The sequence below is a fragment of the Grus americana genome, chromosome 2, assembly GCF_028858705.1.
Source record: "Grus americana isolate bGruAme1 chromosome 2, bGruAme1.mat, whole genome shotgun sequence".
In the NCBI taxonomy this organism is placed as follows: Eukaryota; Metazoa; Chordata; class Aves; order Gruiformes; family Gruidae; genus Grus; species Grus americana.
The window spans coordinates 12,118,965-12,138,049 of NC_072853.1; the positions used below are offsets into that span (position 1 = coordinate 12,118,965).

Sequence of the window (19,085 nt, forward strand, 5' to 3'; positions counted from 1 at the left end):
CATTTCTGTGGAAGCAGAACTTTTGCAGCATGAGAGAAGGACGTGTTGTTAGCATGATTATTCATTTAGGGGAAAGGTCTGCTGTCTGTAGAAACAAAGCCTTCATTCTCATACATATTGACAGAGCGTAGGCACAGCCATGGCTGGAGGTGGCTTTTCTGCTTCCCTTGGTCATGTCCTCTGTATCACTAATCTGGAATGATGCTGAAAATATTTGTTGTTGTTGTTTTTATTAAAAAAAAAAAGGAAAAGAAAAGAAAAGTACCCATGAGCAAGGAGGATTTCTCAAATACTTATTTATGTGTTAGTGAGATGATGGCAGAAGGAGCAGCTCTTCATGAACATATCAAGAACTTCACTTAACCGGATTCCGAGGACCCTCTGCATCAAACCTCTGAAAAAAACAGACAAAACAGACAAAGCAGAGTCCAGCATTCCCTTTAAATTGTTTTCCCAGTTGATTAATGATGCCACAAGAGAAAAGATCATATTCAGCAAAATCTTCCTAACCCTATTGGTCTGAGAAAGATCCTTAATATCTTACCAGGTAGAAAGAGGAGGAGAGATCTGAATTGGCCACGGCCTGTGCAGCTTCTGGACTCTTGGAAATGTGCGGACAAGAACTGGTTCACTGAGCCTTTCCTATGTACAGACCCACAAACAGATGGGGAAAGTTACAGGATGATCTAAATAAAATGCATGAGCACTGCTGGTGGCTACTAAAATACCGAACATGCAAATATCATTGATACATGGCAGCATTAAATTGCGAACGCATGCCGCAGTAAAGGGCGTGCAGCCACTAATAAATGTAAACTATTAATACCAGCTCTTCAATAAATAAAGCCACAAATCATGCCAAGACTTACCATGAGTGCTGCAGAGTGTATCGGCAACTGCTTTATTTCTGTTCAGGAAAATAATCATGACAATGACAAAAAAAAAAATCAGGCAGAAAAATGTATTGAGATGAAATAATAATAATAATATTAATAATAATCTTGCTTCCTCTTTAACAAAAGGTATAAGATCTTTCTTTGCGCTAAGTGAAATATTTTTACAGGCTTATACCTTAAGTTTGATTTTTATTCTTTTTGTAGTTCTTTCTGCATTGTCCTGCCCACATGCAGGACCTTGAAGTAGGAATCAGGAGCTTTTACTCCTGCTCTGATCATAATACATATTTTTAGAAAACATGTTTAACCATTCGGTCTCAAAACACTTTGAAAAGGAACTTTTTAATCGCCAAAATGGGGCAACAAACTGCATGAAAAAACAGTTTCCCCAGTCATCACGTAGACCCCAAAGGTGGTTGGAGGCAGAGCAGTTTGCTGAGCACCATGCAGTTCACTCTCCAGTTTGCAATCCTGCTAATTGTGGGGCCGGGCAGGGGAACCTGAGGGTTTGTGCAAAAACCCATCCCCAAAGACCTCAAGCAGAAGGTGCCTTCGACTTCAACGACAGCAGGCACAAACCCTCAGGTTTCAAATTCCCACTGGTCTTTGGGGATGGGTCTGTGTCGGCAGTCCTTCTGCAGCATAACGTCCTGGTGCTCACAAGGTCTTGGCTCCTCTTTAGTCAGGGGACTGAGGCAAGTGGGAAGGAAATCCAGGGGTGAAAACAAAGAATTGCAGTCAAATAGCACTTCTGAACAATGGGGCTACATTTTCACACAGACCCCAGCAGTGAGTTTAATTAAATACTACACATATTTACTTACTGAAAAATCCTGTTTCATTAACATAAACAGATAGGAGAGCATCAGTGCATGACAACCCATAGGGCACTGGGGAAAATCTGTTTTGAATTTCATACATCAATCAAGTAATTCATATACATGGTATTTGCAACTGATGGCTGACTGAATAGAGTCTAGTGATTTTTACACCAGGGTACACCACTAAAAACCTCTCATTAATAGATAATCAGCTTCTACTGATCAACTCCTCGGCTGCATTCCAAAGCATCTGTTTCGCCTGTTTTGTGATTTAGAGCTGCTAAGTGTGATGAAAGCAGTTTTGTGTTATTTCTTTACTCATTAACCTTATTATACTATTTCACCCTCAGCAGTGCATTTCTATTTATTTTAAAGAAAGATGATAAAAAGCAAGTGAAAAATACATTAGCCCACTAACTGGCCCATTATTTCATTATGCTTGTTCTAACAATGTAATAGCAAAAGCCATTCCAAGCAAATATTATTTTTAAAGAAAAAAGTCATGAGAATAATTACTTTTTTAGCCAAATTGAATAGTTTATCACTAGACTTTTAGACTTCAAGTGATTTTGTTGGGATTTTTTTCCTACTAATGTTACACAATGAGATGAATGGGAAATTAGTACATGAAAAATGGCTTACAGGAATAACATTTTTTACTTAAGGCATGTAAAATGTTTATCATTTGCTTTTCAGAGCGATATTCTAAGAGTTGCTTTAGGCCTTTTTGTTCCACTGCATGGTAATATACTTCAAAATGCAGGGATATTTTTTTTAAAAGGTGCTAGCTGTGCCTATGAACATATGGTGGTTTCCAGCTTTGTTTTATGTTACTGCACCTGAAGCTATTTATGGTCAAAGCGCTCATGTAACATCTATATGTTGTTTATATATTTCAATTTGGAGATAAAGTAGCCAAGGGCTAATCACACCTAGATCAGATTTGCCGGTACTGTTTTCTGATGTCACATTTTTCAGGCCATATTAAACCTGACACAATGATAGGTGGAAAGGAGAAAGAATACTAAATAAATAAACCAACAGTAAGCTTTGAGAAAAGAAAAGCTCTCAGACCAGTTTGCTGTAGCTGTAATTTGTTTCTTTGAAAATCTTAGCTGCTAAAAACCTAACCTGCGGCTGACATCCAAATTACAGCCCCAAAGGTAACCCATGCAGGGCTCTGAAAAGCATTCACTTATCCTCTCTGCCCACTCTTTTTGTCCATGTTGCTTTAGCTCTGTGGATTAGGCAGCAAACCCAGAAAGATTAGTTGCTCAACAAGATCTGCAGAGCTCAGTAGCAATCCAGGATCTCCAGGGTATACTCAGCCAAAGCGGATGCCATGATGCTGTCACTACTCTGGCTTGTTGGTAACCCACTGGCTAAAGTGACCCTCTTCTGACCAAGCTGTGGTCCTTGGCCCATTTCCCAGGATGCTGGCCCAAATGGCAGCTTGCCTCTCTGTGAGATGCCATCTCCTGAATATGTTGGCCCTTGCTCTGAGGGAAAATATCCAGAGCCAGCTCATGCTGGTATGAGCTCAGCCTGGGCTTCAATCCATCCTCACATAATTCTGCTCACATGGACAGGGAGAGGCTGTATGAGAACTGGATCCCTCTTCAGTGATACCTTCTGGAAACATGAGCTTGTCCCTCACTATTTCCCCTTGTATTAGAGCATGTCAGGCTCCTACCTCACACCTTATTATTATGATCATCATCATCCTGAAACATTTATATTCTCAAGCTGCTGAAACTTTGCTTATTAGGACCTCACAAATTCCATTTAGTGAACTATTGCCCATAGTCAGTAAAGCCACCTTACTGGCAGCGCAGTCTGTAAGTGAGCAAGGTTTAGCACAGGCTTTAAAACAAATAAACATGGATAAATGAAAAAAAAAAAAAAGTTATCCCATTTCAACAGCAGATGTAAAACAAATTACACAGGAGTCTCACTGACTCAATAGAGCATCCAGAGCTGAGGGGTTTTCTAGAGTTGTAGCTGGCACATGACCCTCTGTCCTGGTTTTGGCTGAGGTAGTCAATTTTCTTTCTAGTAGCTGGTACAGTGCTGTGTTTTGAATTTAGTATGAGAACAATCTTGATAACACACTGATGGTTTTAGTTGTTGTTAGTTGTTGTAGTGCCTGCACTATGTCCAGGACTTTTCAGCTTCTCATGCCGCCCTGCCAGGTGCACAAGAAGCTGGGAGAGCACAGCCAGGACAGCTGACCCAGGCTGGCCACAGGGATATTCCCTGCCATAGAACCTCATGCTCCGGATAGAACTGGGGGAGCTAGCTGGGAGGCAGGAGCGCTGCTGGGGAACAGACTGGACATCAGGTTGCTTTTCTCTGCAAGCAGTGAGTAATTGCATTTGTGCATTACTTGCTTTATTATTATTGTTATTTTTGTTATTATTGTTATTACTATTATTATTATTCTATTCCTTTGTTATCCTGTTAAACTGTCTTTATCTCAACCCACGAGGTTTTTTTCCATTCTCCTCCCCATCCCCTCAGGGTGGAAGGGGTGAATGAGCATCTGCATGATGCTTAGTTACTGACTGGCTTAAACCACAACACCCTCTGACTTTTCTATCACTTACTCTTTCTGGGAAAGGGATGTGACATCCACAATCCCACACATTGGGTTTTCTCTGTCAGTAGTGGCTATTGGCAGCCCCATGTAAATTAAACCAGTCCTGGGACTTGCAGCTTTATTTGCCTATGGCTGGGCCATGCTGGGTACAAGTCTGCTGCAGCCTGGGGCTGGGGCCATCATCTCCAGCTTTCCTCAAGGGCCATGTGGAGCCCTGGGAGTTTGTGTTTTCCAGCTGCTGTGATCTTGGATGCTTCTGCACTGCAGCTTCTACTTTTGATTTTTAATGGATTTGGCTCCTTTTTTTTTTTTTTTTTTTTCCAATTCCAAGAGAGAAAGCTTCTGAAAACGAAATTGTCATAACTGAGATTTATCAGTGGTTGAGCAAAAGACTTTCTGCTTAGTAGTGCAAACAGCAATCTGAAGGTACAGTTGAAACGTCTCCTCCTGGTGAGTCGAGTTCAGGTACAGACAGTCTTCACAACACCCTCTGGTGGCTCTGTGCGTCATTTCAAGGTATGGGTCTAGTTTTCACAACCACTTAAGAAGTATCTCCACATAAGTGAATTAATTTACTGTATTTTGCAACTGAATCTCTTCCCAGGCAGAAAATTTTATTTTTTTAATTTATTTACCTACTTATCAGTGAGAAGAATAATCTGTGTCAGCATAAACAGATGCTTTGTATGCAAAAAACATTCATAACTGCTACCCGTTTTTTTCTCTTCACAGAGGAAGACAGAAATTTGTACATTTGTAATGTTTAAAAGTTGGGGTAGAGAAAACTGCAACATTTTACTACTAGATATAAACCAAATATCTCAATGCAAGCTCAATTGCTTTGCTCACCATTAATGAGCTAAACATCACGGGAAGTTTTGCTGGCTTAACTTCATGGGAGTCCGTGGAGTTGGAGCGGTATGAAAACTAGATATTCCTCAGCTACAGGCGCATGGTATTCAGCAGGTCTAGGTGTGGTTTTCTCCATCCACAGGATATTAGCAATGATGTCATTCACTACGGGACTTCCAGTGATAAATAGTACATGCAAAATGCAGGATAAAGTATGTCAGTAACCAGTGGAATAAGACATTAAAGAAGGCAGAATTTGATCCTAGGAGGTCTTTTTACAGCACCAAAGTTAACTTGCATTAGTTTCATACCTACCTATGTTCTCACAAAGAAAAGCAGGCTGTCCGCTGACTTTCTGGTAGTGTCCAGGTTACAACATAAACTGTTTGACCCAGACAGAGTCATACACTGAGAAGCTGAGAGCTGCAGTCCAAACGCATGGACTGTCTCACTGCGTCAGACTTGCGGGGCCCTGGCTGCAGACTCCAATGCAGGTAGGAGCAAGCACTGGAGCAGGGTCCTACAATACCATGTAGGGACTTAGACTAAAATCTTCAGAGATGCTGAATGTCCTTGTCTAAGACAACCTCATCTGGACCCAAAGCTTCACTGCAAGTCATTGCTACTTTCGGTCTAGTGTACCAAAGCTAGCTTTTGAAAATGAGATGTAAGTTCTTAAATCACATACACAATGCCAATGATTTTATTTGCAATGGAAGTAAAGAAATGAACAAAAAAGAAACATCACCTGGGAAATAAGAAAATTGACTTCTATTAAAGTCTCATTCTATTAAAGTCTCATTTCAACTCTTTGACTACGACCAGGAAGACTGATGCTTTGTCTCCTTTCCAAACTCTGAAGCAAATACCAACACTCCATGAGACATTCTTTGATTCATTTATGTACTTATTTTTAGAATGAGAGTAAAAAGCTGTCTTAGCTTTTCTGACATCTGATAGGCTAACTGAAATTAATACAAGCACAATTAAAATTAACTAATTGGTCTCAAACCTGATCTTTAAAGGCATGCCACAGTGGGCAGCCAGGCAGAGCAACACAGTCAGCGTTCCAACAGCGTCAGCCTTAATCAGCATCCAGGCAGCTCAAATCTCTGGAGGGTTTACTAGACACCTTCTCTCATTATCCCTTTCCTAAGGAAAATACCACATCCCCAAATCAATAAGAATATTTGATTGAACTATAAATATGCCAAATGGAAAAATCAGCTTCAAAGAGCGGTGTCTCCACATCGGTAACAACTCTCAAGAATGTCATCTTAGTTTCAGCCAGATTTCTTGGTATGGTTTGAAATGGCAAGCGTTCTTGTGTTGCCTGCCATTCAGACTAATGTGGTATTAATGGCAACGGTTTCTGTCACTTTTTCTACCCCTGTTTTGTCTAGGACTGTTCTTCTTCTCTTTTAAATGGCTGCAAGAAGTAAATGTGTGCTATCTCTATATATTATTGCGCTTCCAATAATGCATCCATTATTTACTGCCTTCATTTTTAAAGCATCGCTTCTTTTTGTCAGGTCTGTTTTAAATCATCAAAGTAGAAAAAAAATGCCACACAGTTATGAGGAAGGTCCATGGGCAGAAGCTTTGCAATCTTACTGTGCACTTCTTTTCCTTTTTCTACCAGTTTTACCTACCAGTGCAAGCTTCCTGTACAGCTGGAGTGAGGATCTAGACCTGTCCCTGGCCCCACTTTGTCATGCCCATCATTTTCAACAGTAATGGTCATCATAGGAGTGGACCATACCTTAACATATGTTTCTTCAGTCCTCATCATGATAACACCATAAACTTACTTGTTTGAAATTTGATGATTCAAAGAATTTGGGGGGGGGGGGGGGGAAGGGAACACAAACAAACAAACAACAACAACAAAAAAAAAACAAACCCGGAAAACCCCAGAAAAGAAACAATACAAAATACAGTCCTAAGAATATATTGCCCTGCTTAGTCCATGCACTGGGAATGAAACTCGATCAGTATTGTTTAAGTGTGGCACCAGTAAATCAGAGAGCATAGCTTTATTTCTGGAGAACAGCTGTACAATTAAAAGAGAGCCCATCATCAGCATCAGCTCCCCTCACCCGATACCATTCACTGCTTTGCCTTCTTTCAGGAACCTCACGAGGTACATTGAACCGGCCCTCCTCTCCCTCACCCCCAGCATTCCTGTGCAAACCATATGCCAGGACGGAGGAATTCAGTGACAGGCATTTGCCAGTGATGGCATCGGGTGCCTATTCTGCCACAGAGGTGAGCAGGAGTTGAGATACCTAAGGTGAGCTGCAGCTGAAATTAAGACATATATACTGACATTCAACTCAATTGGCCAGGCACATAGGTATAAAGCTATAGGATATGCTTAGGCTGCCTGAGGTACCTGCACAGGACTGGTAGATGTGGCACAGGACCTATGGGAGACCTGTAGATGGAGACCAGGCAGAGCAAGACAGGATATCTCAAACAGTAAGAAATGCATATTGATGGAGAACAAAACTGAAGGCCTTGTCAATACAACATGCAGCAGTTTGGCTGAGGCTCAGCTTGGTTGCCTAACATAGCTGTCCAGAGCTATTCGACATGGTTTTGGTTATTTGAGGCAGCCCTATGGGGCTAACAAATATTGCGTAAGTTGGCACTTGGACACCTATATCTAGTCAGCTGGATTGCGCTCCTGCTGCCTCCTGAAGAGTGTGCTGAATGCTCCATTAACTATATTGATTAGATCTTCATGATTTTTCTCTTTATCACTTGTTTTTGAACTGCTGTCTGTGTACTCAAAAACATTCACATTCAAGTCGACCTTTTGAACCTCCTCATATTGTTTAAGGAGGTTCATAATGAGGCAAACTAAAAATCTCTGCTTTTCTTTGCCCTGCTTAGTCCATATATTATGCACTGGGAATAAAACCCAATCAGTATTGTTTAAGTGCCAGTGGAGTAAATCAAATAGCATAGCTTTCCTTTTAGAGAACAGCTGTACAATTAAATAAGAGGCATGTGATTACTTAAAAGTGATATCTATGTAAAAAGAAGTGATTTAAGGTAAGCCTCGCTGTAAATCCATTGTGCTCGTTGCCAGGTAGTTCAGACATTCCACAAAAGCTTGAAATATGGAAAAGTGTTACCTGCAGGAGCTGCTCTTTTAAAACATCCACACAAGCTCCCGACCCTCATTTATCAAAAGCTTGCAACTGAGCAATTGTAGTGGTAGTGCTCATTGCAGTAAATTACCAGCACGCGTGCACACACACACATGCGCGGCTGCTAGGCAGTATCAAAAGAAAGGAGAACAGTCTTCCCCAGGTCACTTTGGTACTTTTCCTTAAGAGTTAAATATTGTTATCACTTTGACCAGAGCAGTCAGTAAGTAAATGGGAACTTGTTGGACTATTTCCATTTAAAGAAATAGTAATGTCTGGTTTGAAACAGGTTATAGTCTTTGATGCAATCTTGTTTCTTTGCAAAGGGTGAACAAAGCTCAGTTTCTCCGAACAGGCAGAAACAAATGACAGCATACAACTCTTTCACTCACAATTTCCAAACCTATTTTTCCAGTGCGTTACATTCCCTAAAAGCACTACCTTGCTGTTTTCCCTCAGGGATATGCTCACAGCTGTTTCTCTAGTTTTGTGCTGGTTTTGTCTTCTCTTCCTCCCACACATTCAACTTGTCAAACAATTTCTTAGCCTCTGTATTTGTACCCAGTGTCAGGGACCCCTCTCCCATGCTCACTATTGCTTTCCTATTGCTGGGTGCCACCATTCCTGGAGCTGTGGCTTTTCATACTTTTTCTTTACACTGAAGTACTCGACCCTCACATGGTTCCCTTCAGTTAGCTCCAGTGAAGGCTGAAAAAGACCTGTCAGCTTTAAATACATCTACACTGGTCTTGTGAGCTAAGAGCTGCTTGATGGCAGGTGCAAACTCCAGTACAGCCCAGTTTAGGAGTTGTATCACTAGGATAATATGTGCAATGTTGGTTATACCCATCTTCCCACTCAGGCCACAACATTAACTTTGAATGTCAAATTAATTATAATCGTGCAAGCAGTCACATACACACACACACAAATAATATTACAGAGCAGGATCAAAAATCAGGTATAGTCTCAAACATGTTTTTCACTCATACATATACAAGAAACTGAAACTATTTTTTGAAGACAGAAGGAAAGGTGATGATTCATAGGCCAAACTCTGAGGTTCTTACTCTATTTTGAAGCAATACTACTCTAAAGTGAAGGAGACAGTCATTTCCAGCAGGATTTATGAATTATTTTGGATATACTGTAACCACGACAAACACAAACTTCTGGAATAAATCAGATTTGATAGTAGTGTTGAAAACATTCATAATTTGGCAAAAGTAGGAATAGGAGTTTGATAAAAATGATCTTATTTTTATCTTTGCCAGAGTTTTAGACCTATTCCAGGATATCAACATCGAATGGTGTCCAAAATCAGCTGAGGAATAGCGCTTAGACAACAAACCAGGCTGCAGCTAGAACAGATCCATGGAGTTTAGGCAAATGTAGGCAATACCCAATTTTCATCTGTCAGGCTTTTCGGTTTCACATACAGACTGCTTATCACAGCAACAAACCACTCCATAGCACTCTTTCCCAGCGTAGCAGTGTGGAGATAAGGAAGGCATCTCTAGTTCTTGCATCTGTTTTACACACCTACATGAGACAGGGTGGTAGTGAGACCTTATCAGGCAGCGTGCTCCGTTACGGACTATCTCAGGCAATAAAAAGCTTCTGTAAGCAACAGAGCTTAGATCTATCCAAGTTTTCCTGTATCTAAAGTGAACAGATTTCACTGGAGCTTTGCAACCTTAGTGATGTTCTAGTAACAAATAGTTTGGGTGCCATAGCCATAATATATGGTTGCTTTGTAGCAAACGAGAGGATAGCTATGGCTCATCTTCTAATGACTGGAGTGTGCATTTGTCATTAGAAAGATGCAGAACTCCACCAACTCCGATTGAAATATGGCATCTCTCAGCCAAATGGCAAAGTGAAATAGAGAATGTCTTTGTCTACAAGTAGTCATTCAAGAAGGCTTAGAGGTGCGTAAGTATGGAAATGTTAGTCATCATAGATCTCATTGTATGAATACAGCAAGCCAGGCAGCCTCAGGGTATCACTAAGTTGCCTTTAGGGAACCAAAAAAACCCCACATAGATAACTTTTCTCACACCAGTTCTTGAAGCAAAACAAAAACCTGTGGCTATGGTAGAGCAGTGACCACATGCACTAGTGCTGTATTAATCTTGCTTATGATTGAACACTTGGGAAAATAAAAGCATGAAAAGGTCCTACAAAAGAATCCAAAAAAGAATCACATAAAATTCCCCACAGATCTATTTCAGCCATCAGAAGAAGTGATTTTCAGCTCCATCCGTTAGAAAGAGTGTTTATAACGCTTGCTTTTCTTCAGAGAGCTGAATACGAATTCAGAACTCAACTATGTAGAAAAAATTAATTATTGAGAGGGTGCTGAAAGGCTTTTATGAAGCTAATGAATTAGCTCAAATTGGAAGAGAAGGTCAGTAAATTCAAGGCTTTCTGAAAGCTCACTTATCTTCCTCTATAAAAATAGCAGAGACCTGCTAATACTCATTGGGCTGTCCATTTCCTGCAAGCTTCTGACTTGCTAGAGCAGGAAGGAAGAATTTGGCGTCTCTGTGTTAATGCTTGGGATTCGTACAAGGAGATTTTTACACTTGACATGTTTTCTAAGACCTCTAGACCCTACAAAAGGGCTGGCCTCTTTTTTTCAAACATGGCATGACTGTTGATGGAGAATTAGTCATGATTTACATCAAAACTGAGAAAATAAAATTCTTGGTATCTATACCTTTGCAAAAAACCAATAAATATCCTACACTGCTTCTTTACTGCATAGCAAGCTTCAGTGTGCTCTTGCTGTCTGGTGATTTGAACAGACTCTGCTGTATACCTACATTTCTCATTTTGTAAACAGTAATACTAATAAAAAGAATTTTAAACATATTTTAGGGTATTTTACACTAGGGAGTATGGCTTAGCTTTGAAAAAAATATGGCACGACAGAGTTCTGTGTTTGCTGTTTCTCAATGATTTCCAGATCAAACACATTGACTTTATAAATATTGTACAACCCTCCGTGCAAACTCTACTTTGAATCTGAGAGCTCACACTAAGATCTTACTTTCTTGTGTATCTTTGCCAGTGGTAATGATTCAACAGAACATACTGCATCCTCAACACTAAGTCTCTACCTGAAAAATGCAAAATGGTACAGAAATTCTTGAGCAAGTAGATTCCTAAGGGGTAAGTCATTTCACATGGCTCTGCACAACAGCTTGGGTGTGGAAATACCTTTCTGTGCTACCACAATGTTAGGCAGACATAGCACCGTGCTAACATAGTTAAGCCGCATCCAGACCCAAGCTGATAAAGCCTTCTTTGTCCTGTATCATGTGTAGGTGTCCACAAACTCAAGCATATCCAGTACACCTAAATTACTGTGTTGCTTCTTCCTGGGTCCCCACTGCTTTAGAGAGGGAGGTGAAATAAAAACCTAGAAAACATGGGTAATTCTGGGGAAATGCCAAGTAGGAAAAAACAAAACAAAACAAAACAATCTAGCACCAGTGAGAAGGGAGGGAGGGACTAACAACTTAAAAAACTGCCTTCGCAGCAGGGTTTGTCTTCAAGCAAAGCTTTAATGATATTTCAGCACTCAGGCATTTGTCATTATTTTTGAACACTGAAATGAAAAAATCTCACCCAAAAATGTAATTGCATTTTAAAATCACAGAGGCATCACAAGGGACTTAGAAGACACCTAGGGCCAAGTACTGTGTAAGGTAAATGCAGCCATTCTGCTCCTAAAGGAGCTAACAGCAATACAGCCAGAAACAATTTGCACCAGTGTAGGTGTAACCTACAGGTTACAGGGTTTTCAGCCAAGTCAGGTACATGTGATTAGAGAGGGACCAGGCAATTTAAAGGAAGCTGTCTGATCCTAAGCCCTACATGCTTTTAAGACAGTCCACTGTCTGAGAGAAGAGCTACAGTTTGGATGAGAGAATCATCACCAGATAAGTCTTTACTGCTTTTACCCATTGTGCTCTGTATGACATAGCGTTTGACAAACAAAGAATGCTTTGCTTCTGAGAGATTGTTCCTGTGACACGTTATTTCCTGATCTCGGAGGGAAAGTGTTTTTGAATGCTGGTAAAATGAGCTGCAATGTCAGTGTGAAAGTGTCACGTGATGCCATTCAGATCTGGTTTAACAGGTGAAATCTGTCCCCTGTAGGCTAAACTGAGTCTAAAGCATATGTTCTCTTTAACATCCATCTTCAACCTACATATAGTGTACATAGATAAATAGGTTAAAGAGACCATTTGCACCATCTGGCTTGTCTTTATGCACAGTTTGGACCATATATTTTCACTCAGCAGTTCCAGAAAGCATGGATGAACTGGAGAAATTCTTTACAAAGACATGAAAATTGAGTTTAAAGATTGAGAGTGGAAGAGAATAAAGAACATGACGAGCAGACATATTTTTTTCATCTCTGGCATAATACTGAATCAATAAAGGAGTAAAGCAGTCAGCCCACAGACATCTTTTCACTGCAACTGGTGGAAAGGAAGAACATGACCTTAATCAATATTAAGGTAGTGTAGAATCTGTTCCTAACCTACCAGTTACTATGAGCAACCTTTTAATTTGAAAGATTATTCTATACCTTCAAAGTTCATCGGTTAGAAGAAAAAAAAAAAACCAACACCGCTAGGGTTTGGGGGTTTTTTGCATTCATGGGAAACTCATCAAAGGCATAGAACTAAGAACCAATTACTGTGGGATAAGCTCAAGGGGAGTTTGGGGGCCAGTATCTGGAGAAACCAGCTGTTAACCTCACTAACCTTTGACAGTCATAGAGCTTATGATATTGCCCAATCTACCTCTTCTTTTTATATTAATCAGTTTGCATTTCACAAGAGAATTCATGGCAATACTGGAAAAATTCACCGTTAAGAACAAACAACCTAAGAATTCTTTCTCACAGTTTCCTTCTTTCTTAGGGAGCTGTAGGTAGCTGCTGATGGAAATACTGCATCAGCACACACTGAAGTTTGAGAAACAGAAAATGTTCTCACTCAATATGCAAGTGATGAGATCAGTCCAGTAAAGAACATGGTCTTTATCACACTTGTCACGTTCACAGGACGTTATCATGACTTACTCAAACTCCCACAAAAGTAAAATAAAACCTGAGGTTGCTTAATCTTTGAGGCACATTGAAATTCAAGAGGAATAATAAATACAGAAGAGCTGTTCCTAGAGAAGCTTAGGGATTTATCTATGCAACTTCCAGTAATATATATTTGATGGGAGCTGAGGAAGTAAATCCCCATGCACTGTGTTGAACATTTGCAACAGGGTGCTGAAACAAATATTTATATTTGAATATGATTTTCCCCCTCCAGATGCTAAATACTGTGTGTATTTTCCCATGCCTTTCCAAGGCCAGTAGTGTCCCCGGTGTCTTGCATCTCAAAGCGTCCCAGTAGAACTAGGAGAATCATTTCACTGATGCAATGCTGCCCACTCGGAAGTGGAGGGTAACAACCTCTTTGTGTCTGACAGAGAAATTTTGATCAAGCTGAATGGCACAATTCAGACCTTTAATAGTCACCGTGGTGCTGTGATCCTTGTGGAATTAATGGATAACTAAATTAGACTGAGATGAAACTTCAGGCAAATAAAAAGCGCTCAGCTCGGTTTAAGGAATTGCCTTGGCTTCCACCTTAGCAGGGCAAGATGTTCAGGCAGTATAAACCAATGTGACTCTTTTGAACTCGAAGGAATGACAGTGATCCATATTAGTTTCAACACAGCAGGAAGAAGGTGTGAGGTAACATTGCTGCATTTAAACCTCTGATATCAGTGTATAAAGAGGGGAAAATCACAAAACAAAATCAGATATCCACACAGACCTTCCTAAAGTTTGAAAGCCCTCTCGGCACAGCTAGCATCATCCAGCTCTGCTATTACACACAGAACATAAAATTTGTCTAGTCAGAATGACAGTCTCAATGACTTCAAGGAGATAGGCTTTTGAATTATCTGGGAAAGCCTCTGTACAGTGGCATTAAACTTAAATTTATGGATATGCTACTTAAAATCTGAATGTAGCAAGCTCATTTTTACAAATAGTGGAGAAGATCATTTCTTTGTATAATTAAACAGCCAGTGGTGTCATTATGCTAACTTACTTCCTTTGCTTGTTTGTGATATGTTGTCCATCTTCCCTCTGCTTGAGTGCTTGCGCTCTGAAGACAAGCTTCCTATAGTTCATTAAAAAAGAAGAATAAATTTTCTAAGACCATAAGCATGCATTTTTACAAACATACAAAAGTCTGCAGTTATTTTCATCATATCAGGATAGGAAAACAGAAATCACTGCGCTCTAGTCCATCAATTCAGTTTCGGATAGGAGATGGTATCCCATGTTTCAGAAGAAGGTAAAAGCCATCCCAGACTTGACAGATGTTTTTTAATATACCTCCAACCTCTGGGTCTCCTTCTAATCTCTAATAGTGTTTGATTGGCTCAAGTCCAAGAGAGAAAAAGAAAGCTAAATGTATTCCAAAATGTTAGCTTTTACAATTGCATATGACTGTATTTTTATTATCCCTATATACTTTCAATCCTTACTGTGACCTATCTATGTATTTCTGGCCTCTATGCCATGGTGAAGCTGTGAGTTCCAGCTTAAATTACAAGCTGCATGAAAAGATATGTTCTTTATGCAGTTTTGAATTTACCATCTCCTTGTGTCATTGAGTATGTCCTTGATCTAGGGTTGGGGGAAAAGGAGAAAGGAAACTCCCAATCTTTGTCCTTTGCACTGTAATTGCATAAAGAAGCACAAGACTGCAAGCCAGTATAAAAAAGGACTTCCAAGAATTTACTGTGATTTATGTGAAAATACTAACAATCTGTTGCAAGGGAGAGAGATTTGGTGAAAATGGCAGTGGACTGGATTGTGAATCACCTCCTCACAACCCTTCCCAGGAAACTAACTCTACTGATATCAGAACAAATAGAGCAACAACTTCTTGTACAAGAAAGGCAGAGAACTCTAGAACGCTCAAACCGGGCACAGATGAACAAAATTCCACTTAAATTCCACTGTGATTCATCCAGAATTTCCATAGCACTAGGGTTTTATTCAAAGTTAAGAGAGATGTGTTCTTCATTTTGAATAGAATATCATCTTCCCAACCTGATATACTGGGAAGAACTTTTGTAATGGGAAAAACACGGCAAGATCAGAGACAAAAGATACTTGCTTCATCTTGGAAAAAAAAAATGAAGTAAACCATGTATGTGGAAGTTGACAAAAAGAGAAATGGAAGAGGAAAATATTATCTTCAGTGTAAGGCTCTGGAAAGCTCTATCTGAAACTTAATAAATTAAATAGGAAGTGCTAGATAGATTGTTGCCATGGACCACAACCAGTAGGACCAAATCCTAGTAGGGAAAGATAAATTTAAACTCTAAAACAGCAGCTTCCTGGGAGCAAGGGAACAAAGACCAAATCTTAGCTCTCAATAGGAAAAAAAGAAGGTGTGGTATTCCATTCTCATGGCTGCAGAGCAAAGCTGAATCCTCAGATGTGAATAAACCATAGATGTTTGAAAAAATGTGGCGAAGAAAATAATTAGTTATCTATTATTTTAAGACTTTCCAATGTTCAAAAACAGACTCATGATTTGTGACACCTCCCCCATTTTTCTTGAGACTGGGATTGGGAAGATCAGCAATGTTGCCTTTCTGTGGATCTCCAAACCTTATGGAAGAAGAGTGAAGCTGTGAGCCTTTGGTGGCAAGAAGCCCAGGACAAGGCAGACACCAAGCTGAAAGCAAAAGAAATGGGAGAAGCTGGTAGCAGCAACCTGTAGATTGCCAGGATGCAAAGGGTCAGCAAAGTAAATTAAATCACGTGACTCTCCATACAGGTGCAGCTAGCTTGTAGTTAGGACTTGAACCAGCTAGTTTAATCCTGAATCAAGGAGTTTGTACTGACTACCCAGGTACCTCAGTGTAGATGCACCCTAAAACTGTACAAAAAGAAACTCCATCAGACTTCTGCTTTCCCCTTCCAGACAAAGTTCTTGTGGCCATCCTTGTCTGCCATTTATAGAAAAATAAAATAAATGCAAATAATCTAAATTTCTGCTGCTACTTTCAGAAAACAATTTTGTAAAAATAGCATCATCCTATTTTGACACCTCTAGAGTTGCATTTCAGGTTGCTTCTGTAAGCTGTAGAGATGAAAGCAAGAATTTGATGCTTTTCTCTGCTTTCAACCCTTAAGACCCACTGCAGCTCCAAGAGACAAAAAGAAGAGTAGTTCTGTTCATTCTTTTCCATTTACCACTGATTTGCTCACTAATGTTCTGCCAGATCCAGCTGAGCTTATTTGCTGAAGAAAAAATAGCCGGACAGGTGTCTCTGAAGTCATAATTTGTCAGTCAGATGACAGAACTGAGATTAATTCTGGCACTGCACGTTGAGCTCTTCAGGGATAAATTTTTAAAGCCCCAAACGAAGAAAATAACTTCAGGTGAGCAATTGGTCCGGTACTGCTGCATTTGTGGAATGAAATCAACTGATTTTGGGAATCACTGAGAAAGAAAAGGAATTCTGAATACACTTTTTTTTTTAATCAAGATTTCCCAGTATAGCCAAATACAGGAGGGTTCTTTCAAATCAGCTGTGGTTATATCTGCTGTGTTTGGATATTTGACATTTCAGTCAAGAATCTCTCCTTCATTACCAGGGGCTGGCATTCATTCTATTTGTCAGTGAAAAATTAATTTTCCTTGACATGCAAAAACCTCTTGGAAATAGCCTATGACCTCAGTTTTCATGTACCAATTCCTCTGACACTAATTAGGAATTATAGGCTGTGTCCCAGAAGATTCTATTTAGCCCGGTGAGGACTTTGCTTTTGCTGAGTTCACATGAAAAGTTTTCAGAACAGAGCCAAAAACCCCAAAATGTCCTATCAAAGATGTTATTAGAGCTGAAAACCAAGTGGAAAACAGAGCTCGGGTGTTTTAGGTCTTCTATTGCTTTTGCTAAGCCTCACAGTGAAGAGGTGACAATGCATCTGGACCATCCCCACTGATATTTCGCATCCTTGGCATACATTCAGGTCTGTGCAGCTCCAGAGTGGCTTTGGCAGGGTAGTGCAATAATGGGCGACTTGAGATGTCTTTCATCTCAGTGATAAGCGAGCAAGGAGCAGAGGTTTGGTGAAACAGGCTCTGTGAGAAGCAACCTCTATTTCTAGAACAGGATTTTCAAAAGCTCTTACCCCCGGTCTAACATTTCCCGTGGAAAGCAGTGATAACATCTTCAGTGTGTGCAGTCAGGTCAGCGCTAAAGACTTTCTACCGTACTTATTGTTTTTCATGAAAAATATCCTTGTTTAAGTGTGTCACTTCATTTTCACTGGCCGGTTGTTTGAAAGCCTCTGCGACCCTCTTCTGTGTTTGCATTGAGCTGTAGCTTTAAATTGAGAAAAATGTATTCTTTTTTTTCATAAGAGAACAATAATCTCTCCAGCATTAGGAGGTATAAAGGAAGAATTGTATAAATTGCAGCTGGCTGAGGTCAGCATTAACTTAAGTACTGGAGCTGATTGTTGGCATCCGTTCTTATCCACCAAAACAGGAGCTGGTTTTGGGTCTTTTGGAGTTCCTGTATAAATCCATCCTTCCACGCTTTAAAAGGAAACAGGCAGGACTACATTTGTAGTGAACCTCTAAATACATTTACTCAGCTTGGCAATTTCTCTGCTCACGTTACCACTGCTGAAATTTGAGGGTAAGGGGGTGGAGGGGGGGGGGGGGGAACGGTGACAAGTTTTATCTTGCCAATTTTTTAATGAAAATTTGTCTCCATTTTGCAGCCAGCTCCAATTTGACTTTCCAGGGAGCTCAGTCCAGATTAAAGCCAAGATAAATTCTCCTTTTCTGGCTGTGTGAGCTCGGCTGGAGCTGCGCTGGGTGACTCTCTCCGCAGACGGGCAGTTCCGCCAGTGACCCTGTGAGCCTCACGTGTTGTCTCTTAGTTGAGCCTCATAAAAAATATGAAAAATAGAATCAGAAATCACATAAATAAGAGAAGCTTTTAAAGATTAGACAGACACTAGTTACTGGCATTTTGGGGTAGGACTAAACACTAGAGTTGCTTGAAAAAAATTTGTTTCTATTTTACATATTTTGACAGCCTTTTTTCATTCCAAGATAGTTTGAAAAATGTAAATCACAAAATATAGAAGCATATTTTTCATTATATAGACATCTTGAGGGACAGCTTCTGGCCAGCCTTTTGACAATAATTTTCCATCTCCCACTTTCTTTTTTGCTGCCAGCGTCACTTACAGCATTCTCTTATTCACATTCCCAAGCATAAATATGGAGATAAATTGTAACCTGTACACTTACATAGCTAGATTTCAGCAATGTTAGCAATATTCAAAATTAAAAATCAAATTCTGGTAGCTGAATTGCTCATTGCTTCTCCTTTCTTCTTTTTTTCTCAAAGTAGTTTGACATATTAGCATGAAAAAGAAAGATTACAATTTTTTTTTAAATTCCACTAGTAGCATAATTTCCAACATATAGATGTATTCAGTGAAAGGAATAAAGTAAAATTCTTTGAAAATTCTTTTTTTTTTTGTCACAAGATAACACAGCTGTCAAAATTATGATAACACCACGTTTTTCTTGTAGTTTTGACCTTAGAATAGATTAATTGATATTCTATTTTGTCCTTTTCTGACGAAAGAAAACTCCTTGCCTTCATTTTTGACAGAAAC

At 39.8% G+C, this 19,085-nt stretch overlaps 1 long non-coding RNA gene across 3 annotated transcripts in view; it reads right to left on the reverse strand.

The window, feature by feature from the left end:
• Positions 1 to 278: 278 nt before the first annotated feature.
• The window catches only part of LOC129203460 (uncharacterized), a 46,713-nt gene continuing 27,906 nt past the window's right edge, over positions 279 to 19,085 (reverse strand). Inside the window, exons 3-7 of one of the 3 annotated variants that reach the window (XR_008576041.1) lie at positions 14,464 to 14,535; positions 5,166 to 5,341; positions 870 to 907; positions 545 to 642; positions 279 to 394 (exon numbers count right to left, since the gene is read on the reverse strand). This is a non-coding gene — a long non-coding RNA (uncharacterized LOC129203460). The remainder of the gene's footprint in view (positions 395 to 544; positions 643 to 869; positions 908 to 5,165; positions 5,342 to 14,463; positions 14,536 to 19,085) is intronic. The other 2 variants (XR_008576043.1, XR_008576042.1) reach the window with 2 other exon arrangements.